The sequence below is a fragment of the Rhinopithecus roxellana genome, chromosome 15 (genome assembly GCF_007565055.1).
Source record: "Rhinopithecus roxellana isolate Shanxi Qingling chromosome 15, ASM756505v1, whole genome shotgun sequence".
Classification (NCBI taxonomy): Eukaryota; Metazoa; Chordata; class Mammalia; order Primates; family Cercopithecidae; genus Rhinopithecus; species Rhinopithecus roxellana.
The window spans coordinates 87507319-87517961 of record NC_044563.1 but is presented as its reverse complement, the minus strand read 5'-3'; the positions used below and the strand labels follow the sequence as shown (position 1 = coordinate 87517961).

The window sequence follows — 10643 nt, the reverse complement described above, 5'->3', positions numbered from 1 at the left end:
GACTGGGTGGATGGTGGTGTCACTCCCCAGATACACAATTTGGAAGGAAAGAATGCCAAAGAAAAGAATGAATGAATTTGTTATCGGGAAGGCTGGGTTTGAGGTACTTGTGGAATTTCCAACTGAAGACTCATTGAATTTTGGTCTAGATGTCTTCTGAGAGATCTGTCTATAAGTCTAGGTATGAGAGGCATTTTAACATGCTCATTATACACAGAAAAGAATGTAAGTACTTTCCCAGAGAGTTAAGTTGAACCGTTCTCTTTTTATGCAGAAGACACATAAAAACAAAAACAATCCTGTAGGACATCAATATATGAAGTCACTGTGAATGAGTCTGAGGAACAACCAAATAAAGCTGGGAATGTGTGATATAAAATCCTATAACAAATTAATATTCACATTTCTTTCAACAGGAACAATTCACAGAGAAGATGGGGATTGGAAACCATACCACAGTGATAGAGTTTATTATTTTGGGGTTAACTGAGGATCCTACAGTTCGTGACATCTTCTTTGTGATATTTCTAGGAATCTACATTGTCACCTTAATAGGCAATATCGGCATAATCACTTTAATAAGAAGCTGTTCCCAGCTTCACACTCCCATGTACCTGTTCCTCAGCCACTTGGCTTTTGTGGACATAGGGCTGTCCACAGTAGTCACACTTAATGCTTATGGGATTCCTAAGACATGGAATGGCCCTCCTTGTTACTAGCTGTGAAGCCCAGCTCTATTCTGTAGTCATGTTTGGGACGTCTGAATGCTTCCTACTGGCGACCATGGCCTATGATCGCTATGTGGCCATCTGCTCACCCCTGGTGTACTCCACCCACTTGTCCCCAGTCTGCATCCTCTTAGTGGCGGCCTGCTACCTGGGTGGATGTGTGAATGCCTCAACATTTACTAGTTGTTTATTGAGTCTGTCTTTCTGTGGACCAAATCATATAGACAATTTTTTCTGTGATTTCTCCCCTTTGTTGAAACTTTCCTGCTCAGATATCTCCATTCCTGAAATGATACCTTCCATCTCTTCTGGATCTATCATTGTGGTCACAGTATTTGTTATACCATCTCCTACATCTACATCCTCATCACCATCCTGAAGATGCGCTCCAACGAGGGGCACCACAAGGCTTTCTCCACCTGCACCTCCCACCTCAAAGTGGTTACTCTCTACTATGGAATGATTACCTTCATTTATGTGATGCCCAAGTCCATTATGTGATGCCCAACGATTACCCTCATTTATGTGATGCCAAGTATTATGTGATACTGAACTAGCCAGAACAGATTGATATCTCTGTCTTACACAGTGGTAATCCCCATAATGAACCCCTTTATCTATAGTCTGAGGAACAGAGATGTGAAGGAGGCACTAAGAAAGGCAACTGTCAGAATATATTCTTAGGATTAATTCACAGCATTTCAGACAACCTATAAAGTTTTCATTATCGGTATCACACTTAGGACCTACCAAATACTGCTTAACTGACTGCTTAAAATAAAATTATATTTATTTGTTCTAATTGTCACTTTTAAATACTTGTAGACCAATTGGGAGACACCTAGACATCAATAATAATGATAGTAATATTTATTACTATTATTAAACTCTTACAGATGCCAAGCATTTTTCCTTTATTTATTTTGCAAATAATAGCTTTTGCTTACTCTGTGCCAGGCCCTATTCTAAGCATGTTACATATGTTAACTCAATGATTCCTCACAACAACCCTATGAAGTGATACCACTATTCGTATTTCACAAATAAATCATCTGGGCATAGAGACATTAAGTGGAATGTCCAAAGTCATGACGTTAAATATGGGACCAGTAAGTATTTGAATGAAGAAAGTTTGATTCCAAACCATTATTTTTCTTCATTTAATTTTCTCAGCAATCCTATCATGCAGGAATAAATTTCCCATAATTTACAGTGGAGAAAACGGTGTTGAAAGATACAGTAGTTTTTACAGATAGATGTAAACTTAAGTCCTCTGTTTCCAGGATCCATGTACTTAACCTGTATCAAACCATGACCCCCCTAATGACATCAACATTGCTGCTGAGCTAGAGGATTTGGGCAGGACAATCAAGCTTAAGCTGGAACTTTGTATCAATTTTTTGAACAAACCCTACCACTAGATGGTCTAGTTGTGTAGGCTCTGAATGAGGGTGAAAATTTGAAAGCTGGATTGGTTGTCATCTTTTAGGAGATCAGATCTTAACACCAAGACTACATGGTTTAGCTAGTAGTTTATCCATATTTCAAAGCACATTAAAAACAAATAGTCTCCTTAAATATAATGTAATATTTATTTGTAGCAATTAAAAGCAGTGTCTTTTAATTCTTTTTTTTTTTTTTTTTTGAGATGGAGTCTTGCTCTGTGTGGCCCAGGCTGGAGTGCAGTGGCATGATCTTGGCTCACTGCAAGCTCCGCCTCTCGGGTTCACGCCATTCTCCTGCCTCAGCCTCCCGAGTAGCTGGAACTACAGATGCCCACCACCAAGCTGGCTAATTTTTTTGTGTTGTTTTAGTAGACATGGAGAATTAAAAACAGTGTCCTTTAATTCCAAGCATTGCAATTAATGTGTTAACAACAATAGTAGTTCCATAGGTCAGAAATTAGAACCTGTTTAAAAAAAAACAACAGAAATGTTGTTGCATATCACATTAACTAAATGTTTTTCTTGGAGAATGATTTATTTTCATTTACATTATCACCATAAGACTAGAAAGGATGAGGAGAGGTCTGCTGGAATACAGAAACTACCAATTCCAAGCAAATTTCGAAACAACTGTTTCTGGCATCTGGGAGGAAGACTTAGAATCCAGTTGTCCTTTTTAGCTTAGTGTAATGGAGAGAGAGAAGTGAGGGTTGGGAAACATAGGAAATTTTTTTAACAAAATGAAAAGTATTTAAAATATGCTGTTTAGTGAAAATATAGAGTATCTATAATATTCTGGCAAATTTTTAAATAGAAAATACAGAACAAGGAGTCAAAGGTAACAAGGGAAAACTAAAACACAGGAAATGAATAAATAATGGGGTTTTAGACACATTCCATTTTGAGTTTCACTTGTTTTAATACTTTATAATAAAAAAACATTAAAAGTAGAGAAAGTTTAATAGTATATGCAAAAGACTTGACACATACTAGGCACTCAAAACCATGTGGATATTTTGAAAACAGGCAGAACATAGCTGCCTGAATTTCCCCTTTGAGTAGTGGGAGAGTATATTCTCCTTCCCATTTATGTACAGTAGGACTGTAGCGACATTGTAAATCCCTGTGACCTCGGCAGGGTCCTCTAACCCTTTAGTCATGCATCTTGCACATTAGAGGGATGCAGAACCTAAGGTACTCTTTTCTTAATGTTGTTGGAGGCAGTTCAGTTCAACATTATGATTTCCTGAGCACTTATTTAGTGTCAGGTATTGTGCTGATTAAAAAAAAAAAAGCCATTGTCTGACCTCTAAATACTTACTATATTGTATAAAACATATGTACCCCGCCTAGAAGCAGCTTCTCCATTCCTTCTCGAATCTCTGTTGGATTTGGCCCATCTGCCTTTACTCCAGCCTCCACCACTCCATCAGGGTGACCCAGAAGTCCTACAAAGTGTCCACCTCTGGTCGGGGACTTTCAGCAGGGGCTCCTACAAGAGTGGGCCCAGAGCCCACATCAGCCCCTTGAGCTTCTCTTCGGTGGGCAGCAGCAGCAGCAGCTTCTGGGGCGACAGGGCCCCAGGATAGGTTTGGGTGGAGGCTATGCTGGGTCGGATAGTATGGGGGCACAACCGCTGTCACGGTGAGCCAGAGCCTGCTGAGCCCCATAAGCTAGAGGTGGACCCCACAGGGCTAGGAGAAGCTGAAGCTGGAGGTAGAGTTGGGCAATATGCAGGGGCTGGTGGAGGACTTCGAGTAAATGTAAGGATGAGATCAACACTTAGACAGAAATGGAAAATGAATTTCTTCTCATCGAAAAAGATGTGGATGAAGCTTACATGAAAAAAGTAGAGCTGGAGTCTCACCTAGAAGGGTTGACTGACGAGATCAACTTCCTCAGGCAGCTGTGTGAAGAGGAGATCTTTGAGCTGCAGCACTGGACTTTAGACACATCTGTGATCCTGTCCATGGACAACAGCAGCTCCCTGGACATGGACGGCATCATCTCCAAGTCCGCGCTTAGTGCGCGGAGATGACCAGCCACAGCCGGGTGAGGCTGAGAGCTTGCCCAGGATCAAGTGTGAGGAGATGCAGACGCTGGTGGGGAAGCATCGGAATGACCTGTGGCACTCGCAGGAGATCTCCAAGACAAACTAGAACATCAGCCGGCTCTAGGCTGAGACTCAGGGGCTCAGAGGCCAGGGGGCTTCCCTGGAAGCCGCCATGGTGGATGCCTTGCAACGTCGGGAGCTGCTGGTTAAGGATGCCAGTGCCAAGCTGGTGGAACTGGAGGCCCTCTGAGCCAGGAAGGCCTTGCCCTACAGCTGCCAGGAGCTGATGAAGGTCTGGCTGGTCCTGGACAGTGAGATCCACACCTACAGTACGCTGGGAGAGGGCAAGGAGAGCCGGCTGGAATCTGGAATGTAGAACATGAGTATCCACATGAAGACCACCAGAGGCTACTCAGGTGGGCTGAGCTGGCAAGCTCTTGCCTCAGCTATGGCCTGGGCTCCTTCCAGTCCAACTTTGGCTCTGGCGGGGGCTCCAGCTCCTTCAGCCACACCAGCTCCTCCAGGATCTTGGTTGTGATGAATATCAAGACCTGAGATGGGAAGCTGGTGTCTGAGTCCTCTGATGTCCCACCCAAGTGAATGGCCTCTATAGTCCCTCCCATCCTACCCCTTCCTGTGGCTGTTCCAGAGCTTATGAGGGAGGCAGCTGTGCAGAGAAAAATAGGGAACAGGAGACCCATCTGAGGCCAAGCCCTAGCCCTCACCCCACCCTTGTGGGGAGTTCTGCCTTAGGTACCCCCTCTTACTCATGCCCCCAACTAAAAATCAATTTAATTTTATTTATTAATTATTTTTTCCCAAAATAAAGTCACAGCCAACTCTACCAACTTTCAAGACAGCAAGCAAACAAACAGCAACAATACCAAAAAATAAAACACATCCATATTTACTTGTCTAGAAGTAATTTGGTACTCACAACATGGTAAGTGCAATGAGGAGTATGCCTAAAGAAGGACACTTTTCCTAACCACTATTGTAGAATAACACTTTCTGGAGAATAAAGCACTAAAACTTGGTCTTACAACATGACTAGATTAACAAGGTAAGGCAGTGGAAAGGTGTTCCAGGTATTAGAAGTTGCATTATCAATGGCACACAGGAATAAAATAGCAGGTGTTTGGGAAATTACAAGACATTCTACATTTATGAAGCTTTCAGTATGCGGTGAAAAGAAGTGGAAATAGGTGATGTCTATATGAAACAGGTCATAAAAAGCCTTACATTTGATGTGAAAGTATATTTTATGCAATAATGAACTATTGAAAGCCTTTTGTAAAAAATGGTTAGATATGTTTAGATCATTCTGACAACAAAGTGAAGCATATCTTTGAGGATGCCTGGTTAGGTAACAATCTACAGTACTCCAGTCGACACAGGATAAAGATTTGAATATCAGTAACAGAAAAATACAAAACAAGGAGAGAACAACCTTGAGAAAGATTTAGGGGAGATAATTGGTAGAAATTGTTGATTGTTGGATGGGGGATTAGATAGAAGGAATAATTTGGATAACTCCCATGGTCCCAACTTAGGTGAGGGAGTGCTCTTACTGACACCAGTCTCCCATTTAAAGTCCCAGGTTAGAGTAGGAAAGACAGTAGTGTCTGTAAAATCTGTAAATTCTTTCAGTATACACACTGCCATCAGAAGAGCAGATATTGTGAGATTCAAAGGCCAGCTTTAAGGATTAAAGTTTCTTAATTTCACATAGACCAGTCTTCTCCAATTTCTGAATTCAACTCTAAATGCCCTGACCCCTTGACCCTGTCTGCCCTGCTTTTTCACCATAATAATGAACATTTGTAAGTAGGCAGCTTTTTGTCTTTTTCCTGAGGTCCTAACCCTGGTCCTTATCTTTTGATAAACAACATCTCCAATAGTCCTGTAAAAGTTTCAGGTGTATTCTGATTCCCATGACATCTTGTAGCATTAGTTATGCAAACTCTGCTGTCCTGAGTATAAAGATTAGCCTCCTTTGGATACTTTGGATTCATGTCTCAAAGGTTAGAGTGTTCACAGGTCTCCTGTATTTTATGCCAGTTATCATTTAAGCCTTCATAATTGTCAATTAATTCAAGTGAAAGGCCAGTGATAAACAAGAACTTTCTGATCTGTTAAGATTTGTATATCCAACAGACACATGAAAAAATGCTCATCATCACTGGCCATCAGAGAAATGCAAATCAAAACCACAATGAGATACCATCTCACACCAGTTAGAATGGCAATCATTAAAAAGTCAGGAAACAACAGGTGCTGGAGAGGATGTGGAGAAATAGGAACACTTTTACACTATTGGTGGGATTGTAAACTAGTTCAACCATTATGGAAAACAGTATGGCGATTCCTCAAGGATCTAGAACTAGAAGTACCATATGACCCAGCCATCCCACTACTGGGTATATACCCAAAGGATTATAAATCATGCTGCTATAAAGACACATGCACACGTATGTTTATTGCGGCACTATTCACAATAGCAAAGACTTGGAATCAACCCAAATGTCCATCAGTGACAGACTGGATTAAGAAAATGTGGCACATATACACCATGGAATACTATGCATCCATAAAAAAGGATGAGTTTGTGTCCTTTGTAGGGACATGGATGCAGCTGGAAACCATCATTCTCAGCAAACTATCACAAGAACAGAAAACCAAACACCGCATGTTCTCACTCATAGGTAGGAACTGAACAATGAGATCACTTGGACTCGGGAAGGGGAACATCACACATCGGGGCCTATCATGGGGAGGAGGGAGGGGGGAGGGATTGCACTGGGAGTTATACGTGATGTAAATGACGAGTTGATGGGTGCTGACAAGTTGATGGGTGCAGCACACCAAAATGGCACAAGAATACATATATAACAAACCTGCACGTTATGCACATGTACCCTAGAATTTAAAGTATAATAATAAAAATAAATAAATAAATAAATAAAAAGGAAAAAAAAAGATTTGTATATCCTTGTTGGCATGTTTGTGAATAATTCAGGGAGAAAGTAGAGGACTGACCACAAACATTGATAATTTCCTGCCATTGTGATCTCCAAGCCAATGAGGGATATTTGATTAATGCCTTAAAATTGTTTGAGATGTAGATATAGGATAATCATTTATCCATTTATTTCAAAAATATTTGTTGAGAATTTATCATAGTCGAGAACTGAGTAAGCACTGAAGGTATATTGATGAATAGAAAAGACTTGGCATGAAATTTAGATTTCGGCAAAAACACTAGAAAATAAATCACCATTATAAATACAGAATATGGTAAGTGATGTGGAAGAAACAAATCAATAAGGTTAACATGACTGTTAAGGGTAAATGTGGTGATATAAGTGGTACTTATAGGTAAAGTGACAGGGAAGGCCACGTGGGGCAGGTGATATTTGAGTAGAAGATGGAATGATCAGAAAGACCCATAGAAGGAGAGTGGAGGTGGGGAAGCTGCCAGACAGGAAACAAGATATACAAAGATCCTGATATTCTCAAAAAATAAAAAGAAGACAATGGTAAACCAGATGAAGAGAGGTATACCAAAAGGGTTAGATCATGCGTGGGGAGCATGCCATGAAAAAGTGTTTGGATTTTATGCTAAAAGGAATGGGAAGCACCAAATGTTTTCTAAATGGGTGTAGCCTAATTGCAATTCACACTTTTAAAGAATACCTCTATTGCTATATGTAAAAATTGACTATAAAAACACATTTTATTATATTACACTATTTCAGGAGTCAGAAATTAAGATTGGGTTTGGCTTGGCAATTTTACTCTACATAGCATTAATGAGGATCACTTAGTGATATCCAGATGGCATCTTTGCATGTCTACAGAGTCAAAGATGGCATCATTCAAATGCCTAGCACCTTCACAGGGATAGTTTGAAAGCCTCTTCCTCTCCATGTAGTCATAGGATCATTCCATGTGGTCTCACTAGCAGTTTAGTTGGATTTCTCACTAGTGGTTCAAGACTTTCATAGCAAGTGTTCCAAGAGATTAAAAGAAATCTGCAGTATTTACTATCACCTAGCCTCAGGAGACCTAGACATCTTGTCTACCTTTGTCTACTGGTAAAGCAAATTAGTAATTTCAGTCCAGATTCAAGAGAAGGGAAATTAGATTGCACCTGTCAATAAGAGAAGTAGCAATGATGTTATAGCCATCTCCAGCCTACCACAATCCTTCTGGCCACAATTATTTATATATTTCCTACATGTCAAATTACATTTATACATCCCACAATCCTCTAAAATATCATACCATTACAGCATCACAATTAAGTCCATCATCATGGGATTTAAACCAAGTTCAGACATGGGTGAGTTTCCTTGGGCACAGCTTCTGAAATACAGTCACTCTTGATTGAAAGACATGCGAACTAAAGAGACAAGTCATCTGCCTCATATATACCCAACAGACACTGTTGATGCAGGGGTAGAAAAACTGCAGTGAACATTCCCATTCATAAGGGGGGAATACAGGAGTCATGTAGCAATCACTGGCCTACTGCAATTCCAAAACCCAACTAGACAGATATTGCCATTTTCTTGATCAGGACCCAATCCTGCTCCTTGTTAATAAATCTCTGTGTCTCTTGGCTCTGCCTTCTGAGTTTTTGGTTCCATCCTCTGAATCATTGTTCCTTTTCCAGAAAAAAAAAAATAGCCTATGTTATAGCTGAGTAGTTTTCTTGGCCTATTTCCTAATTATTTTAGGTCAAGAGTCCAAAACCTCTTTTCACTTTGCACCATCCCTGTCCCTTTCAGTCTAAGCTGGTATAATTTCTTTAAACACACAGTGGGAGTCATCATGAAAATACAAATGAAATATCAATGAGATTCTACTCTTCACCCACTAGGATGGCTAGAATTTAAAAGTATGATAATAAAAAGTGTTGGTGAGGATATGGAAAAATTGAAACCCTCATATACTGGTAGGTATTTAAAATGGTGGGATCATTTTGGAAAATAATCTTCCAGTTACTCAAACTATTAAACAGAAATACCCTATGATCCAGAAATTCTAGATATATGCGAAAGAGAAATAAAAGCATATGTCCACACAAAACTCGTGCATGAATGTTTATAGTAGTGTTATTTACAATAACCAAAAGGTAGAAGCAATGCATGGATCCATTAACTTACAAGTGAATAAGGAAAATGTAGTATATCCATATAATGGAATATTATTTAGCCATTGGAAAGAATGAAGAACTGATATATGTCTCAACATGAATGAACCTTGACAACACTACACTAAGTAAAAAAGACTAGTCACAAGAGACCACATATTATCTAAGGCCATACATATGAAATGTCCATATAGACACAGAAGGTAGACTGGTGGTTGCTTATGGCTGGGGGGATAGGAATATGTAAGGTGGTACTAAAGGATACAGGGTTTCTTTTTGAGATTATTAAAACTTTCTAAAATTGACTATGGTGAGTCTTGAAAACATCTGTGCATATGCTAAGAACATTAAATTATACACTTTAAAATTGTAATTTGTATGGTATGTGAAGTATATCTCATTAAAGTTGTTAAAAACAACGTGGTCTTTCTTTGTATCAAATTATAAACTACTGTATTAGACAAAATTCATACTCATAAATCTCTTCCAGTTAACTCTGTCTTTGGAGGTTTATGTGGTTTCTGCCAGAAACCTTGTGATTTTAAAAGCTTTGTTTTTGGCCGGGCGCGGTGACTCACGCCTGTAATCCCAGCACTTTGGGAGGCCGAGGCACGCGGATCACGAGGTCAGGAGATCCAGACCATCCCGGCTAACACGGTGAAACCCCGTCTCTACTAAAAATACAAAAAAAAAAAAAAAAAAAAAAAAAAAAAAAAAAAAAAAAAAAATTAGCCGGGTGTGGTGTAGGGCGCCTGTAGTCCCAGGTACTCGGGAGCCTGAGGCAGGAGAATGGCGTGAACCCGGGAGGCGGAGCTTGCAATGAGCCAAGATCGCACCACTGCACTCCAGCCTGGGAGACAGAGCCAGACTCGGTCTCAAAAAAAAAAAAAAAAAAAAAAGAAAACTTTGTTATTTGGAAAGAAAAAAGAGGGGAAAAAGAGGGTCTTTAAAGCATGCCATTAAGATTCTTAGAAGGACATAGACTAGCTTAAAGAGTCAGAGAGGCCTTAGATCTTTCTGAGGTCTCAACAGAGGATCTTACAGCCTCAACCTGAATTTGATCTTTGACCTGAAGTCGTTTCCTACCATGAGAATCCTTCTGGAAGATATCAGGGATGAGAAATAGCCTTATTTTCAAAGCCAGCAAGATCTAGCTTTCTTACATTTTTTCTAAATGTTTCTTTGAAAAAAATCTTTCTTTAGTTCACAGATCTCTGGTTATAGTTTATCATAGGCAACTATAAGAAGCCAGGTAATGC

General features: G+C 39.9%; 1 pseudogene; it reads left to right on the top strand.

Annotated features, from left to right (window-relative positions):
- Positions 1 to 434: 434 nt before the first annotated feature.
- LOC104678193 lies at positions 435 to 1412 on the top strand (annotated as a pseudogene).
- Positions 1413 to 10643: the final 9231 nt, after the last annotated feature.